The following is a 19,932-nucleotide window of genomic DNA, read 5'->3' as shown; positions in this document are numbered from 1 at the left end:
ATAGCAGGAATAAAACAATCAAAAAGTTTAATTTAAAATTCTGAAAGTCTTTCTTTATTTCGTACCTGCTTTGAGTTAGGTTATTCATGATGCACAGATATTTTAACCTTTTATCACCCTCAGCTTGAATTCATTTTTCAGTTGCCTAATTATAATGGTTAAAAAAAACACTTCATTCTGATAAGAAAAGACATCTGAGCATGAGCTCTCTAAACCCTATTCCTTATCTTTGGAAGAATCCTCAGTAATATTTTGGCCTTAATTTCACATTCAGCTTTTTCTATGTAGGACAGTCAGATTGAAGGACTCCCCTGATAGTTCTCTGAGGAGGTCACTCAGCGAGAAATGCTGAAGTTTTGCAAGCAGCTGGGATAGAACAGTTCTGCTGAAGTTTTAGGTTTGGCTCCTCAGCATGCTCCTTTTGAAAAATGGATTATGGCTTTCATCAATTATCTTTACAGAGCTGGAAGCTTATTGATAATGAGGAGGATTGATGCATTTCATTGACAATTGATAATCATATTAGCAGTGAAGTAGTATTCAGATTGTTTTCACCTTCCTTGTTTAAAGGAGATTGCATGAGGAAAGGAAGGATCCACAGATTGGAGTTGGACCCAGGAAGGATTGTTATAAATAATGGAAATTGAGACCTGTGGGCTAAATTTTGCATTTCTCCTTTGTGTCAGTTATTGCGCCGAGCGACCTCGGTTAAAGAAACATGTTGAATTCTACTTGACAGAAAAATGGTGAAGGAAGAAGTCTGTAAGCCTACAAGCCACCAGTCAAAGGTTGGCCTAGTGAACTGCAGAAATCATTTTAGTTAATCAAATGGATAGTGATACTCAAGTACAACTAAGTAAATCATCACTTTTTTCTCAGAAACCAAGAAAAGAAGAAAATATGAATAAATCCTGCCAAGAGATAATATCCTAGTATGAGAAGAACGCATGCTATGAAATGCTAAGTGAGTTGATTGTATTCGGATAGAGAATCTGACTCCTGGAAGGCAGTACAGACTAGTTATATTTAGGTAATACCAACAGGGAAGCAGTGTTGCCTGGTGTACAAAGGCATGATATTTAGGGCCAAACTGACCTGGTTCCTTTATTCAGTTCTGCCTTTAATTAGATGAGGCAAGTTGCTTTTCTTCACTAAGCCTTATTTCTCTCATTTGTAAAATGGGATTAATAATAATTACTATTAAAATAATAATAATAAAAAACTTGCTTCATATGATTATTATGAGGGTTAAATGAGAAAATTCACATGAAGTGTTCAGCAGTGTTGGGCATGGAAAATGCCGGTATGTAGTAAATGAGATCTGCTAATTCTGTGATCATTCCCTTAGCCAATAAGGGATTGTCAAAGAGACATAATGTGATTTGAACTCATAAGGTCTCTGCTAACAGTATTTTATATCATAAAACATGTAATTCTTCATTTCTTTGATCATTTTGTCCAACAGCAGCAGAGTGTGACACAGTTTATAGTGTAAATGAAAAATGAGACTTTGATATTTACATGGAATTTGCTTGCTTGTTAAAAGTAAAGTAACTGATTAAGGAAATGGTACGTTGGCAAATGCCTCATTGATTTTAAAAAGTTAGCTGAACATCACCTTATGACACTCTTTGAGCCGCTTTAGTGTTTGTGTAAAAAATGCGTGGGTGATAAACTACGGTAAGAGGAACAAATATAAATTGTATGTTTGGTAAGTGAATCAGTTCAGCTATTCACACAAAGAATTGACTTGTTGAATGAATACAATCTAAGCTCTATCTTATAATGGCATTTTACATGTTTTTCATTCCAGAACTATTAGGAAAAGAGCTTCCAAGTTTTCTAAATGCTTAGAATATATTTCTTTTTCATATATGGTTGTAGCATTGTTTTACTCATTCCATTCTAGTGCACTTTCTCTTCAGTGATACAGCATTGCAACTTACACTCAGGCCCATTTTCATCCACTCCATTGTTTTACTGTCAATGCCTTAAACATGTGCAGTGTAAGGCCATTAACCCCTTGGTCTTTGTAGAAATCAAAATACGATCTGTCTAGATGTATATTGAAATTACCTCCTGCAACTATTGAAATTTCAGAAAAGTCCATTGTGGTCCCATATACTCTGTAGAATATATTCAGTATTTGGTGTTTCTGAGTGACTGATTGTTTGATGACAATAGAATTAAACATGGAGCCCAGAGACATTGTTAGCAAACAATGATAAGACCAGTATGTCTTGGGAATATGAATATAGCGGTGAGAAAACTATTCTAATGACATAGAGGCCAATATGAATTGTACCTCTGAAAATACATGTCTGCTGTTAGCATTTTTTTGAGTTTTTAGTTTTTCGTAACAAAAGTAAATTTCTGACAATGTAATTTAAATGCCCTGACCTTTCAGTGTTATGAGACTGTAAGATATTATGGAGCAAATTTTACCAGTGGAATGAATCTACTAGAATATTTGCCCTTGTTCCTTTATAGTCATTTTATTAATTTAATTTCCTAATTTTAGAAAGCGTTTGTAATAAAGCACATTCAGTCCTCTCTATCACAATGCAAATGAGGCCTCTTTAAGTATTTTCTGTAATCAAAATAGTCAGTATTATTCATGTCATTGGCAAGTGTTGAAAGTCCTGAGACTTGCTGAAGGCCATTGCTTAGCCATGGCCCGTTAGCAGGCTCAGTTCCAGGAGTTATACATTCTCCCCTTCCTGGAGTCACTGCTTTGTACAAGTCAGGAAACACTGCCTCCTTTCTCACTTCTCAGGGAATTAAATCCCAGGGGTTTCAGGACTCTGGAAATAGAAAATATTGCTTGTTGATGCTAAGCCTTTCAAGTGGGGCACTGGGGAGTCCATGGGCCTTTTCAATGCAGACATGGAAAAGAGTGGTGATGTTTACGTAACCCTTCTTAAACAGAGTAGCTGATTATCTGTAGAATGCTTCACCTTCTGCAAGTAAAGCTTTACATGGTAACCTTTAGAACATGTGTTTCAGGGATTTTCATTTATTCCAAGGATGACACTACTTTTGAAAGATAAAATCTCCCTTAGAAAGGGCCCTCAGAATAATCTGAATAAATTTACTGGCATTTTGAGGTCTTTGTGTGCCATTTTCTCTCCAAGATTAACTAGAAAGGAGATGCCAAAGAAGCCGCTTTTCTAGTAAACTTTATCCATTGGTGGTGCTTCAAATGACTTTGAGGACTTTGCTCTTAATTTTCCAACAACCTGGAACATGCCTGAATAATTTACTCATCCCATTTTATCCAATGTTTGAGACCTTTGTCAAGTATCTGTTTATCAGAGTGCTAATGCTGTCAGACAAACATATGGATGAGTAGGTAGAAGACATGAATCTTTTTATCCAAGAATAGATGTTGGTTGTGTGTTGTCGTTGTTGTTGTTTTTTAAAATTTAACTTGGGCATATTATTAGCTGTGATGTAAATTAAGAAGTACAGATTTTTAATTGAAGAAATCTATCCACATATAGTGTGGTATGGTACAAAGGGCATAAAACTTGAAAGGGTTAGGCTAGAGTGGGATTTCAGGGAAAAGGGAATGAATATTTACTAATGGGCTCACAAAGTGCCAGGTACTATGATCATTGCTGTACCGTCTTTGGAGTGAGGCTACCCAACTCCTCCACACGTTAGCTCCCTGACTGTCACAAGTCTCTAACCTCACAGAACTTAATTCTCCAATCTTAAAAGAGAGGTGATCATCATTACTCCCTTAGCAGGTTGTTGGGAGTAGCAAATGTCATTTACTCTGTACACAGTGTAGCTCTTAAACAAATAGTCACAATTACTGTGTTAATTTTGTATCCTCCTTTACTTCCCCAAAGTTTTTGGGTCAGTTCATTGCTATTATCTTAGCGAAATGTGGAGAGCACATTTAGAAACAGAGAAATTTGCCAAGAAGAAAAAATAGGGCTGTGAAATTAAGGAGGTATGTCACTGTCTACAAAGGCTCTTACTTTTAACTTTGGAAATGAAAGGGTAAGGCAGAATGGGGGAGATGGAGAGAGGAAAGTAGGGATTGCTATTCTGAGAGTTTCCTCTGTGAGGTGTAGAAGCAAAGCATGAGAATGGACACTGCATATAAAGAAGACACATGTTAAGTGCCTTAAAATATTACTGGTAAACCCAGTAAAAAAGGATTGGAGAGTCTCTTCAGAATTCCTGGGGAAACTTACAGTGGCTGATCAATAGCTGAATTTCTATAGGTGAAGGAGAGCAGTATTATTATAAGATGTTTTAAAAACAGGGCAAATCTCTAATTTTTATGACTTATTACAGAATATAGTAGACTACATCCCAAAGACAAATATTTGATTGTGAGGTACTTAACAAATCATATTGCTTCTATTGTTGAATGTCTGCTTTTACTTTTAGAGTGCTTGATTATCTGGATAAACACCTCCTTAAGTTTTTTTTTTTTTTTTTTTTTTTGCATATACCTATGTGTCTTTTCTTTTACTTATTAAAGAATATTATCTTTGGAAGAGTGAGCAGGCAGACCTTTAACAGACTGCTGGAGGGAGCACCCTAGGCCTCCAATAAAGAGCTGGGTGATTTGGGGTAAAGATGTTAAACCCTTTGGGCCTCAGTTTCTTCCCCAGTAAAAAAACGAGCATATTAGACCATTTACCAAAGGTCCCATTCAATCCTACAATTCTATTATTATACGAAAATCTCTTCCCCTTCTTCATTTCCCCACGCTGAGGTTGTGTAATGTGCTTTTATGAATGGCACCTTAAAAACTAGCCCTCCCTCATCACAACCTAAAGATAAATTAACATAGTAGCAAACAGTTATATACAAATATGACAATTATGCAAATACAGTAGATGGCCCAGTGGGCACTGCATTTCTTCACAAAATTTGAGAGGAACATCTTGTCATCTCTGCTCCCCTTGACTTAATGACTTCTAAATAGCGCCAACTGAGATCTATTTCTACCCCTCCCATCAGGTTAAAGAAACATTTATATTTCTCCGTGTTACTTTTTCTGTCCTCTGGCACCACCTACTTTCTTTATATGAAGTTTGATTTCCTTTTACTTTGTGGCCGAGGGAATGATTGCTGTCATGTACTACTTGCTAAGTGTCCAACCAGACATCACTTCATCAGAAGAGAGCCAGGGAGGCATGCACTGTACAGTGCGTGGGACCTGTGTTCAGTTGCTACGCTGGGAAGCTTTCCTAAGTGCTGCTCTCGCAGCCAGCATAAAAGAGCTTTACTTTTGGCAGCCCTGACAAGATATACTGATCTATTGCCCATGTTTACCTGCTTTATTTAGTTGCATGGGACCGAGGAGTGATACATAAGTGATTACACCCTCAGAACCAGGTCTCCATGGAACATTATAAGTGGCTGCAGATGTGTCCAGTGTTTCTCCAGATTGGCTGGAGCTACATTATTTTAAATCATTCTTCGGGGGCATCCTCACTGAGGCTAGAAGTGGGACTCATTTTTTAGCATGCTATTAGCTTCCTTTTAAATGATCTCCTTCAGATTCCCCAACAGATGTCTCATCTGTGACCATCTTCAGGGGCTGCTAATTAAGTAATACTATTTAACTTACATAAGTGTTATTTTTAAATTCAGATTACAAACCTTTCTCATCAACATAATTATTTTGTAATAAATATCACAGTGTCATTTTACATAGGCATTTTGCACCAGAAAAAATTCAGAGTTGGGGGAAGAAAGTAAAACATTGAACCCATCTTGTGGCCAGAAAAAAAAAAAAAGGAGTAGGTGTAAAAAAGATCAAAAATAATAAAATACAGTTAGTGAATTATAAGTTGATTACTATTTTCATAAGTCCATAAATTGCTGGGCTAGAAAGCTGATATCACTGTTTTTAAGCTATTAACAGCAGCAACAATAACCAAAGAAAAAAATTCCACCTACTAATCAGCATTCTAACTCAGCATGTTCCCTGTGAAAAGCAACACTCTGAAAACATGGTTCTTTGAAGCTTGTCTTGCCAGAAAGCTATTATTTCTGGTATAGCTTCATGATTGGGGGAGACTGTGGTTAAGTCTTGCAGGCACGCTCATATGTCCATCATCTGGCATTGGTAGATGCTGATCAGATCACCAAACTCCCTGGCACACAATGAGTGACAACCCCAGGGTTCTGGAGTGATTGTATTTCTCAGACTCAAGTGGGCACAGTATTGATCTCTGTAATCCACAAAATATGTATGTGAGCTTTACCAAGGTTAAAGAGTGAATCCACTGTTCTTAGGTGTCATTGATTGCAATTTTAAAATAGGTTGGGTAGGATTTAAGAATGTGTGTGTGTTTGGTATGGAAAGTTTCCCCAGAAAAGGTCTAGGAAAAACTGAAATCAATACTGCAATGCTACATTATACAGGAGTTTGAAATCCGGAGGTTGAATATCTGCTTCAAGCTTTTTCTCTTGGCTAGGAACTTAGGAGGTGCCTCAAAAATATCACATCTGTTCTGTGACAGAAGGCATACTTCTAATGAATAGCAGAAGAGCAAATAGACCTTTTCCTCCTTGTAATGAATCATTTTGTTTTCCTATAGATTGCGTGTGGCGTTTGAGGCAGAGCGAACAAACTTGCCAATATTTTGAGCGAATGCTTCAGCACCTTTCATTTTTCACTCTGAGCAGGAAACCTCTTCTTAAACTTGTTCATTTTACAGAGGGAAAATCGAAGCCCATGGCGTATTGTCAGAGCTGCTTTATTGTCATCATTTACAAAGGTCCCTGGAATTAATTGACCTCTTACATTACATATTGTAAAGTGACTCATTTTTTGACACATTTATGGGAAAGTGGCAGGGTCTAAGTGGCTGGTTACTGTCTCTTGGTTTTGGCTCATATTTATAAACTAGAAAACCAATAAAAACTCTGAAATTACAGTTGTAGAAAAAAATAACGTGCAGTTCGAAAGAAGCCGTCTCCATTAACTATTTGGTTAGTTGACCTAAAGGAAAGGAGGAGGGAGCTGCAGAAGATGAAATGTAAATACTTGGTTTGTTTTAATATCTTTACAGGATCCATTAAAGGGGGTCGTCAATGTTTCCATGAACATCCTCAATTGACGTTGTCTGTTTGAAAGCATATTCTAAGTAGCTGGCTTCCTTTCACACGACTGGAAGTATAAATTAACCCACACTGTATACCATGAATCATCGCTGCATAGATGCTCATAGTTTACTGAGAGTAATTCTGTCTCAAAGACATTGCTTCTGAGGCTAATGAGGAGAAATATAGGGTATAAACAGTATTTATAGTGCCAGGGCACACTGCTTTCTAGATAGATATTTTGAATCCTTCTTTTTTTTTTTTTCACATTGTCCCCTTTTCACTAAATGAGGAAGGTTCGACTCATTCTCCTCGCTTGCTTTCACGAAAATTAGATGCACGGAAACAAGGACATATTGTTAAAAATGAATAAATTAGAGGAGAATTAAGCCTTCTAGCTCAGTAACAGCAAAGGGAATATAGCTGCTGGTCTGAACAAACAATCTTCTTAAATAGGAAATGTATTTTAAAGCCATCCTGCTGTGATCCTGTTAATTACCAAAAAAGATTAGAAGTCTTCTGGTTCATGGGATCCTTTTACCTAGGGTTGCAGCTGCATAAGCAGCAATCAGACATTTGCACTGTCCCTTCAGACCAGCGAGGGGATGTTATTAAAGGGAAGTCATTTACCCCAATCCGTAAGATGTAGCCTGGCAGAAATTCAATAACTGTTTGTGATATGCTTATTCTGCCACTCTGCTTAGTGGTTCTGGCTCTTGACATACAGCAGCATTTGTGTTAAATCTCCAACCACTAGGTGAAAGGGAGAAAAATGCCCCATTTGGGAGGTTGTTTTCAAAACACAGAATGATGTGTGATCTGCTTTTCATTACAAGTACTGTGAAGAAAAAGCAAAATTCCCTCGCCCCCTCTCCCTCTCCTTTTCTCCTCTGGTCTTCTCTCCCACTGTCCCCTCATCTTCTCTGTCCCTCCTTTCTCTCCTCCTCCCCCCCACCCCAGCACTGCTTTTTCTCTCCCACTCACATCCTCTGATGGGCGTTCAAGCTAGTAAAATTCATGTTGGAGAATCCCACAGACACAGCTAGGCATACACAGAGCCGGAGGGCTTTTGTATTTGAATTTCCTCTCAAAAATGAAATGGAAAGAAAACTGCTCTCAGAACTCAGACCAGAAGAGAACATCAGAGGAGAATTTAGGTGTAAAAAAAAAAAAAAAAAGAGCATCCACTAAACAAGAAATAGAGCGTATTTATATAGAAATGCATATTTCAAACTTACCCTGTAAAAGCAGTTTCTGTGCTACACCACCTTCTGTGTCCCTGCGTGCTGGATTCCTCAGTTCCTTAGTTGCTATAATCACATGGTTGTGTTCTTGCCCGGGTGTAAATAGGTGCATACGTGTGTGTACTAAAGTATACACAAACGTGTACTATAGATATGCACACATGCAAGCAATCTTATCTCTGTATTCTAAAATGTAAACGAAGGCGGGAGGCTACAGCTAGGATTCCTTCTTTTTCCTGGAACTCTTTCTCTCAGTCGGCAGGCTGAAGCCCTCAATCCAGTGAGGAGAGATCCTGGGAGCTGGCTTTATTTCTCCTTGTTTCCATGGTGGTTAGTGGTGCATCGTTCACCCGATCAGTTGTCACACTGACATGGTGCTGCCTGCTCAGCGGTCATTAATAACTGAACACCCTCCACTCCCCAGAGAGGGGCCAATCGCTTCGGACTGCCAAGATGTAGCGCTCGCAGCTGCTCCCGTCTGGTTGGCTGAAACAACCTGTCTGTTCTATGACACTGCTACTTAGGATACAAATAAGTGGAACAGCCTTGCTTATTTTCCTAGGTATCATTCCCTTCCTTCCCTCCTTCTTTTCTCCCTTTTTTCCTCCCTTCCTTCCCTCCCTCCCTCCCTCCCTCCTTCCCCCCCTCCCTTCTTCCTTCCTTTTTTTGAGGGGGAGGAATTTTTGACAAGTTTTCCCATTTTTGGATTCTCAGTCATTCAGAGAAACTGTGTTTTCTCTCTGAAAATAGCAGGGCACATTACTAATAAGGATTTCCCAAATATTAAAAGCACCTGGGAGGGATGCAGAGCTTCCGACTCCTTCTCTGTGAAGTTCACCAAGGGCTGTATTAGTTAAGCAGAGCGGCTTAAAACTGTTTGAGTGGCATTTGGTTTTTTGTAGGTCCTACTTAATTTAGCATATGTGCTTGTTGTTTAATAACACTTTTTTTGTTTGTTTTTAAAGCAATGACATTTCTTACCTGGACTGACCAGTTTTTTAAATTAAGCATATATTTGCTTCTCTATAATTCACAACATTGCATATTAAGAGGGTATTTTTAAAAAATATATTTTTTTCAGTTAACATTCACTCACTTCTCCTTATGTGATGAAATTAATTTGCCAGCCACATATGAATGGGTACGTGTGTCAGGGTGTTAGTGGGTATCTGTGTGTGTGTTTTAGGGTGCATGCTTTACTAACTCTGGGGAAGAATTTCACCTGCAATAAAATTAAACCCTCAAGAAAATGATTTCTCTTTGTTCTTAGACCTATTAACTCAGAATTTATATTTACCAGGAAAATATACTATATACACCACATGCAAAACACCCACTGAATTATCAGAAATTTGAAAAGAAACACAGAAAAGCATAGTGATGTATGTTTCTGCAAGGACACCTGTGAGTAAATAGGCAGCAATTTTAAAAAATGCATGTTTTACAACCTTAATTAGCATCCTAGAGAAACATCTTGTTGAAAAGGACAGAACATGAGGATTAATTTATCAACAGGTCAAAAACAGGCTGGATTCATGACTCCAGCCCTGGTTTTGAGAGACTACCCTCTAGTGGAGTAAAAAGAAATGGCTTTTTCATGTTACTGGATTTACTTGGGGAGGGGAAAAAAACATTCACATCTAATTATTCCTTAAGTATTTATTGAAATGATATAGACCAAGAGTTTACATTTATTATAATCATAATACCAGTTTTCTCTCTGTGGTTTTCTTTAAAATGTTCCCAAATGCTTTATTTTTTTCTTTTATAAAACTTTATTCAAATGGTTCTTAACCTTTTGAATAAAAATAAGTTCAAGACATAAGTAGTATCTTGTTTAACCTAGTAACACTTGTTTCAGAATGCTACCGTAAGAGTTTCTTCTAACCTAGGGATAAAACAGGAATAAAGACACAGACCTACTTGAGAATGGACTTGAGGATATGGGGAGGGGGAAGGGTAAGCTGTAACAAAGCGAGAGAGAGGCATGGACATATATACACTACCAAACGTAAGGTAGATAGATAGTGGGAAGCAGCCGCATAGCACAGGGAGATCAGCTGGGTGCTTTGTGACCGCCTGCAGGGGTGGGATAGGGAGGGTGGGAGGGAGGGAGACACAAGAGGGAAGGGATATGGGAACAGATGTATATGTATGACTGATTCACTTTGTTATAAAGCAGAAACTAATAATAAAGAAAGAAAGAAAGAAAAAGAAAGAAAGAAAGAAAGAAAGAAAGAAAGAAAGAAAGAAAGAAAGTTCTTTACTAGACACTCTAGCACTTACACCGTAAATGTTAGGCACCTACGGTCCAGTGTCGGGAACGTTGTGATGCACTGTGTCTACATTTACTTTAATGTACTTGTGATAATAGTAACTCACCCAATCTTACTCTCTCCAGCGCCAATTTCTTGCCTATTCCAAATAATTTCACCACTGGCAGATTTTTATTTCCGCATATGGAAGAATTATATTAAAATTGTGATAACTACGTGGAAAAGGAATTTTAGTTTTATACCATTGGTTCCTTAAGCATTTCATTGTGGTTGATTGGTGTTGACTGTATAATTGACAAATCCAGTTATCAAACCAATTATAATGGACTCCCATAATGAAAGGAAGTGGTGATAATCAAACAGATAGATGATTAAACTACTTTCTTGGTTTATAAATGAAACCAACAGTCATAACTAATATTATAAATTTCAGTCTCTTTCAGAAATCATATAAAAATCTAAGTTTTAATTCCGTGAGAGTGGAATATTTTAAATGCTACCTTATGCTCTATCATAGGAAGTTGTTTTAACTTCCTGTGATTACCTCTTTCTGGCATATGGGAGATGAGATAGCTTTTCTTGCAATTGTCCTTTTGGTGTAGGCACATGATAAATTCAAAAGATTTCATACTCATTTTTATAAATTTAATATCATGGAACATTAGAAATGAGATTTCAATGTGAGAGAGAAAATAACTCTGCCTTTGGATAAAAAGAGTGAGGGTTTTGTTCTTTGGCTGTAGTTTCCTTTTGATACAAGAGCACCAGCAGCTGAGTAGAAGCAGTATATGTTTCAGGTGATTTTTTACTTTTGCATCAGGTCAATCATTTGTTAGTAATGAAAGGTAGCCCTCCAAAAAATATGTTAAGAACTTATTTAATTATCATATCTATATAATAAAGTACCATGTGAAGACATTAAATTGTGACAGGATGAGGATTTGGGGGCTTTTGAATTAGTACAATTGTGAATGGTCATCAAATGAGAAACAAAGTCTTAAAACTCTAATGCCCTGAGTCCTAAAAGTTCAAGAAACGTGATATGTGCACACAGCTGGTCAGAGAGAGCAAGACTAGAACCCCACAGGTCTTCCAAGATTTTTCCGCTATATCACCCTCTTATGATTGATAGGTCTCTGCTTTTTCTTCTTTTCCTCCTTCCCTTTTCTTCTTCTTTCCAAGTTTTTTTTTTCCTTTAGAATCCATTGCAAATACAGTGTATTACATGGATGTGCATGTCAGCTGCCTCGTAATAAATATCTACAGGGTTTCCTGAATGAGTACTCAGTTCTAATGAAAATGTATTGAAATGATTTTTAACCATAAATGAGTAATTACAGCCCTTAAATTATGTTGAAAGAGTTCTGCCTGGATCATCAAATAAGAAAATATAAGGGTGCAATAAATATGTATTTGTTGATTTAATGGTTGAAGTTAAAGCTACTCATTTGTGAAGGTTTATTGCTGTTTCGTGGAATCCTAGGCAGTGTTTGCCTCTGCGCTTTTGTTAGAGAAGTAGTCTGGGTAGTGGGTCAGAGTGCAGGTTCTGGGGACAGACAACCTGGGTTTGAACGCTTACCTTGCCATTTTCTACCTTTGTGACCCTCAGCAAGAACTTAACATCTCTGCATCTCAGTTTCCTCCTAGGATTGTTTTGAGGATTAAAGTAGTTAATATATTTAAAAGCTTAGAAAAGTACCTGGAACATAGTAAGCTTGAATGAATGTTTGACATCACTATTATTTTCATTATTATCATTGTCATTGTCATCATATCATCATTTGTTCCAACTATCCCCTTTGTTTGGGGTTTCCTTTCTACCTTCCATTCTAAGTCCCTGCCTCTCACTTTGTCTACATACTCTGAAATAAGTTAGTTCAGTTCACATGCTGCTTCCCCTGCGGAATCTTCTCTGATCCTCTAACAAGATAGGAGCTCTCATTTGACCCACGCTAGCATTCTTTATCCCTGCTATCACTTATCACTTTTTTTTAATATATTACAACTGTTTCTGTAATTTGACCCTTTTTAGTCTCTAAGATTCTCCTGCATGGGGGAGAGGTGTCTGTGTCTTAATCATGTTTAATATCTATAGCATGTAAAAACATGGAGAAAAAAACATTTGTTGCATACTGTTTGTTTTAAAAATTATTTGATCTTCACAACATCTTAATAAGATAGATATTTTTATCCCCATTTGACAGTGTAGAAACATTGGCTCAGAGAAGTTAAGTTACTTGCCCAGTGTCCCAAAACTATTAAATAATGGAGCTAAAATTTGAACTCAGTTTGGTCTGCCTACAGAGCCAAGGCTCTTTTTACTGCACAGGGCACTCAGTATTCATTTGTAAAATAAGCGAATGCTTGATTGATGACTGAGTCAACCAATTAAATGTAGTCAGCACCAAGGGATGCTAAAAATAAAAATACTATTTTAAAAAAGGAATAAATTTTATGCACTCGACAGTGGATGTTTTTATATAGTTACTGTTGGTTCAGTGTTAATGACAGAATTTTTATTGCTGGCACCATTTGGGAAATAGAGCTCTGAAGAGATGCAGTGCCTGGTTAGAAAGATGAACTGACATGTTAAATACATGTGAATGGCCACTGATGAAGAGGGGCTGACACTGAGCTGAGAAGATCTTCAGTGGCACTGTCCGTCCTCGTCTGATTCTGATGCCAGATTTGCTCGTAAGTTAGAAACAGGATGTAAAGTGAGGAACCTTGGCTGTTTGTTAGAATGTTGAACTAAAGCAAGTTGGAGCAGTGTTCTCATTTTCTTTTTCAAGGGAGTTTTGAAAAGTAGAATTGGAAAAAAAAAAATGAGATCCTTATTTAACTATAGGTCTTGTTTTTTTTTGCGGTACACGGGCCTCTCACTGCTGTGGCATACCCCGTTGAGGAGCACAGGCTCCGGACGCGCAGGCTCAGAGGCCATGGCTCACGGGCCCAGCCGCTCCGCGTCATGTGGGATCTTCCCGGACCAGGGCATGAACCCGCATCCCCTGCATGGCAGGCAGACTTTCAACCACTGCGCCACCAGGGAAGCCCTAGGTCTTGTTTTTTAATACAGGATATGACTCCAGTTGAAGGACAAAAGTAATTTCACCCCTTGAGGAAATTCACAACCAAAAATGAGAAAGATGTCAGAAGTCAAGGAGATAAATCTCTGTCTTTCTGTCTCTTCCTCAGATTCCTCTCTTCTTCCCTCTCGTCCTCCTTGTCTTTCTCTAAGTCTAAAATTGTCTCTCATCTCGGCTTCTCTCTGCTCATCCCTTTTGTCTTCCCTTTCAGAGGATTGACTTTAACTTCTTCTCTAGCCATGTAAAAAATAGTGAAATAGTAAAGTACATTTTTAGAAAATATATACAGGTAAATAGATAGGTAAGTAGCCAGATAGGTAGTTCATAGGTTGCACAGGAATAACTGGAAAGAAATCTATCAAAAAAGAAAATATGGGGCTTCCCTGGTGGCGCAGTGGTTGAGAGTCCGCCTGCCGATGCAGGGGACACGGGTTCGTGCTCTGGTCTGGGAAGATCCCACATGCCGCGGAGCGGCTGGGCCCGTGAACCATGGCTGCTGAGCCTGCGCGTCCGGAGCCTGTGCTCCACAACAGTGAGAGGCCACAACAGTGAGAGGCCCGCGTACCTCAAAAAAAAAAAAGAAAGAAAAAGAAAATATTCTAAACTATTGGTAGTAGTTATCTTTGATGGGATAATGGTTGTTTTTCGTTTTTGGTTTTGTTTTTGATAAAGTGCTGACCTGTATATGACATCATTTTTTAAAATTGAAGCATAGCTGAAATGCTGTGTTAGTTTCAGGTGTACAGCAAAGTGAAGTGATTCAGTTCTGTGTGTGTGTATTCTTTTTCAGATTATTTTCCATTATAGATTATTACAAGATATTGACTATAGTTCCCTGTGCTATACAGTAGGACCTTGTAGTTTATTTTATATATAGTGGTGTATATCTGTTAATCCCAAATTCCTAATTTATCCCTCCTCAACCCTTTTCCCTTCGGTAACCATAAGTTTGTTTTCTATGTCTGTGGGTCTATTTATGTTTTGTAAATAAATTCATTTATATCATTCTTTTAGATTCCACATTTAAGTGATATCATATGATATTTGTCTTTCTCTGCTTAACTAAGTATGATGATCTCTTGGTCCATCCATGTTGCTGCAAATGGCATTATTTCATTCTTTTACAGCTGAGTAATATTCCATTGTGTGTGTATGTATATATATATATATATATATATATATATATATATATATATATATACACACACCACATCTTCTTTATCCATTCATCTGTTGATGGACATTTAGTTTGCTTCTATGTCTTGGCTATTGTAAACAGTACTTCTATGGACACTGAGTGCATGTATCTTTTCATATTAGAGTTTTCATCTTTTCTGGCTATATGCCCAGGAGTGGGCTTGCTGGGTCATATGGTAATTCTATTTTTAGTTTTTTAAGGAACCTCCATATTGTTCTCGATAGTGGCTGCACCAATTTACATTCCCACCAATAGTGTAAGAGGGTTCCCTTTTCTCTACATGATAATGGGTGGTTTTTAATTTTCTTTTTATGCTTCTCAGACTTTCTGCAGTCAATATGTATTTTTATAATCAGAAATAATAGCTATTTTTGAAAAAAAGATATGAATTTCTTTTGGGGTAAAATTTTACTTCTATACCTGGAGCTGTTTTGTTTAGTAAAACATCTAACTTTCTTAACTTAATTTCAATTCTATCTATGATATAATAATTTAAATCGAAACACAACAGTAATAATAGTAGACACCATTTATTGAGTTCTTGTCTTGTGCCAAGTGGTCTGTTAAGAGTTTTTCATGAACTGTATCATTCAGTCCTCCCTATTAGAATACCAGGTAACCATTAGTCTCATTTTACAGATCAGAAAACTGAGGGCTGAGTGTGCAAAAACTCACTTAGTTGCTTATTAGTGGAGTCAGCAATCAAACCAAAGTCTGTCTGAGTCTAAGGCTAACACTTGTAACCACTGTGCTACACTGACTCTGATATGTTTCCCATATCGCTGTCCAGTCATTCTCTGTATTCCTATTTCACATCCCATCCCTCAGCTACATCAAATGCCTTATCATTTCCTGAACAAATCTTGTCTGTTGGATTCTTCACAGTTTATTTCTTCTTAAGTGTATCAGGTCTACAAGGCTTCTGCTCAAAAATCCCATCTTTTAAGAAGCCCCCCTCCATCTCAATGAGATAAGTATTTCCTTATTTTATCATAATTTAAATTTACCTTTTATTATTGTATTTCTCTCACTCTAATACATATTATCTTTTATGGTTTATTTGTGCCTAAATAGTAAGCAACTTGAAGGCAGAAAATATGTCCTATTTGCTTTGTATATTCAGTAGTGAATTTTACATATTAAAAGGTCAATGTTTGATTAATTAAATCCCATCATGTGACTGAAGGAATAATTTACTACTCTCACGCGTGTGCTGGTTTTCTTCCAAGCATTTGAGTAAAATCAGAGAATTGCTTAGTTAATAAAAAACCTGCCTCTCAAGGTGGTAGATTTTGTCAGATCAGTTACACATGAGACTATTCATAAGAGAGCTGTTATTTATGGGAGAATAGAGGGTCTCTTGACTTAGCTTCTTCCTCTTTTGCTATTCTTTGATTAGTACATGTTAAATGCAGTTGTGTTCATATAACTACTAAGATTCACGTAAGTTCTAGGCAAAAATTAAACTCCAAGAACCAAATGGCAGGTAGGTTCATAAGAATTCTAGGCAGGGTCTTCCCTGGTGGCGCAGTGGTTGAGAGTCTGCCTGCCGATGCGGGGGACGTGGGTTCGTGCCCTGGTCCGGGAGGATGCCACATGCTGAGGAGCAGCTCGGCCCATGAGCCATGGCTGCTGGGCCTGCACGTCCGGAGCCTGTGCTCCGCGGCGGGAGAGGCCACGGCAGTGAGAGGCCCACGTACCGCAAAAAAAAAAAAAAAAGAATTCTAGGCAAAAATTAAGAACCAACATGGCATGAGATAACACTTTGTGCAATATTCTTAGGCAAAATCTGCTGGTATTTTCTTGCTTTTACATGAGTTATTTTGTAAGGTGGGCTAATGAAAGTTATCAGTTTTTTATGTCTAAGCAGGAGATCAAGGCAGTGATTTCTGAGCCAGAGAAAACAAGCTTTTTTTGTCAGTAAAATATTTAAGCATCCTTTTATATTGCACCATAGAGGTTAAAGAGTTGTTTGAATTTTCATGAATATTTTATGTCACTTTTGCTTGACTTCTACTAAATGGGAGAACAAAGGTGACTGTTATCATTCTCATCTGGTTCTCTTCCTTCATTGATGGAGCATACAGGAGGCCCAGAGCCAAAGTTCTCTGTCTGATCTTTTAGTGATTGTTCGCAGAGTTATTCCTTTTAGGGTAGGGAAGGTGTTTTCAGGAATGAAAGCCATTTACTGCAACTAGCAACGATGGCGGAAGAGATGGGAGATTCTTGTAGTTACTTCTTATACTGATGCCACTGCTGAATTTTCAGCTTTAAATCTTACAATTTTCTTCAACTCTATCTTATAATCCTACTCTATTCTACTAGGACTATTTGGGGCGGTGGATTCTACTCCAACCTTTGGTCTTTAGAATATTTTCAGAAATGAGTTGATAAGATGAGCAGGTAAAGGTAGTTCTGAGCAGATTCTGGACACTCCATACTTATTTATTTTTGACAGTTACTGCTTCATTTATTATCACTCTGTATATTTAAGTCAGGCCTGGCTCTCTTTGGATTTGGCCTGTTCATCAGCTGGTTTCTGATTCAGGAGCTGGGGAGGGTAAAAGAAGTTCTGAGTAATATAAGAAGTAGTGAAATCTAGTCAAATGCAGGTGGATAAATGTGCAGACTTTGCCTGACAGAATTCGAGTTTTGTCTATCGGTGGCATTTGTTGACCTCTGAGTGTGTATAGAGAATTCTTCAAGGAATTACGAGACTGTCCCTGCCAGTGTCTTCTATTTTAAAACTGTTAGTAGCTGTTCATACTAAGTGTGTGTGTTAATCAGGATACTTTTGGCTGCCAGGGAGACAAATGCTATTTTAACTAGCGTAGGTTAAAATTAGCTTAGGTTTAAACCAGCTCAAGTTATAAGGTGGGGTTATGGGCAGGGTAGTGTAGTCTTACATGCAACAATAATATGGGCGGGAGAGAAACTGGACCTCAGAGACAAATTGGCCGTGAACTCACATGATGCCAGGAGATTCTTTTTCTGTTCTCCTGTGTCTGCTTTTCTTGGAGCATTGGGTTTATTCTCTTCTACTGCTGGTCAGCTTTCTTTACATGTCTGACAGCATGACCACCAACAGCTCTCATGTTCTTCATCTCGCAATTTTACCACCAGGGAGACTATCCCTTTCTCTTAGTTCCAATGTGAAAAATTTGGAGGGAATTCCTACTTGGGCCACATGTTTATTCCTGGATAAAGCACTATTCTGTCATCCCTGCCCAAATTAAAGGGTAGAGGACAAGGAGAAGTTCCCCAGGAAAAGGAAGGTGTCCACTAGGTAAGCAATAAGGACTTCATAATATTAGATACTATTTATGGAGTGCTGTCTACCAGATGCTGAGCTAAATAAGCGCTTTGCTTACAGCATCTCTTTAGTGTCTTAGAGTTAGTTTGTAAGCAGATACTGTTTCCTCCTTTTACAGATAAAGAGGAAGCAGATTTCTTCACTCCCTATGATAACATGGCTTGTGAATGGCTCAGCCAGGGTTGGAATCCACATCAATCTGACTCCCAAGCTTGAGTCTGGAACCACTCACTGTGCTAAGTGTCACGTGGTTATCAAATGAAACTTAGAGCAGTGTCCATGGAGCACACACTTAACGCTTTTCCTCAGCATGGCAGTGTTGGACAGCCAGTCAGGCTATGCTTCCTGCCATCAGTAGCCACAGTGCCAGTGGTTGAGGACCCGCTGAACACCTTGTGTCCTCCCTGGAACTGTTAAGAGTCAGACAGGGTGGGCACTGGAGCCCCTGCCTGGCCTGAACCATGTCCTCCCTCCGGTCCTCTGAACTGTGAATAGCCTTTAACTGAGATCAAAGTTTTGTAACCTTCGCCATCTGTTGGATTCTCAGCAAGTCACTCTCTGAGACTCATCCTTATATGAGGTAGGTCTCTCCTCACCCTGCCTCTCATTCCACGTACTTTTCTCGTCACAGATAACACGGCTCCAGCACCCTCTCGCATACCATCATCCAGCTGCTGTATGCTTCATTCTACACAAATCCTCCCAATTCTTTCCGCTTTTTCTATTTTTCTTTTGTAAGCAGATTTCCCATCCTTTCAATGATATCCCAGACCTCTTCTTCTATTTCCTGCTTCAGCTGAAATCTAATCTCCTTTCGGGACTTGATTATTTTTATGGCCATCTCTGCTTGGAGACCACTCATTTTCCCACCCCTCAGGGCTGTGTGTGTGTATGTGTGTGTGCACATGCATATGTGTGCATATTGATGGAGGATCATGTTTCTGCACCTCCTTTGGCTTCCCAGTACCAATATCAAGCCACTAATTATTAACTCTTCTGTAAGGCGCACACCATTCCTTACCTGCCCAGTTGGCTATCACTCACCTACTTCTCAGTAGAGGCCTGTCTTTTTTTTAAAAAAATAAATTTATTTATTTATTTTTGGCTGCGTTGTGTCTTCATTGCTGCGTGTGGCCTTTCTCTAGTTGCGGTGAGCAGGGGCTACTCTTCGTTGTGGTGCGTGGGCATCTTATTGCGGTGGCTTCTCTTGTTGCAGAGCACGGGCTCTAGGCGTGCGGGCTTCAGTAGTTGTGGTACACAGGCTCAGTAGCTGTGGCTCACGGGCTTAGTTGCTCCACGGCATGTGGGATCAGGGCTCGAACAGAGCTTGAACCAGGGCTCAAACCATCAGCCCCGGACCAGGGCTCAAACCCGTGTCCCCTGCATTGGCAGGTGGATTCTTAACCACTGTGCCACCAGTGAAGCCCTAGAGTCCTGTCTTGATATCTGGAAAATGATATGCTTTTCCACCCAGGCTGCTGCTAAAATACTGGGAAATTTCAATTTTTAAGCATAAAACCAGCCCCAAATTATTAAATCTCCTTAAATGAAAATAACTTTCACTTTCCCTGCATTTCAAAAAGCCACTCCCAGGTATGCTCCATTGATGACGTTGGTAACTGGAATTATTCTACCTTGGAAATCTTGAACTTGAGTGTCCTGCTTTCTACCATTAAAGTTCTATCTATCTGGCTCTTTTAGAGCTGTGCTCCTCCTATGTCTGCTTTTTGACACC

General features: G+C 38.6%; 2 protein-coding genes across 2 annotated transcripts in view; one reads left to right on the top strand and one right to left on the bottom strand.

The window, feature by feature from the left end:
• LRRN3 (leucine rich repeat neuronal 3) overlaps window positions 1–8,914 on the bottom strand; it is a 38,103-nt gene extending 29,189 nt beyond the window's left edge. Inside the window, exon 1 of the mRNA XM_082631604.1 lies at window positions 8,319–8,914. The gene's annotated coding sequence lies outside the window, so the exon portion shown is untranslated. The remainder of the gene's footprint in view (window positions 1–8,318) is intronic.
• The window catches only part of IMMP2L (inner mitochondrial membrane peptidase subunit 2), an 889,815-nt gene that overhangs the window by 459,766 nt on the left and 410,117 nt on the right, over window positions 1–19,932 (top strand). The window lies entirely within an intron of this gene.

The sequence above is a fragment of the Mesoplodon mirus genome (assembly GCF_964341445.2).
Source record: "Mesoplodon mirus genome assembly, chromosome: 9".
NCBI lineage: Eukaryota > Metazoa > Chordata > Mammalia > Artiodactyla > Ziphiidae > Mesoplodon > Mesoplodon mirus.
The sequence above is the reverse complement of the archived record's forward strand: the minus strand, read 5'-3'. Positions and strand labels throughout refer to the sequence as shown.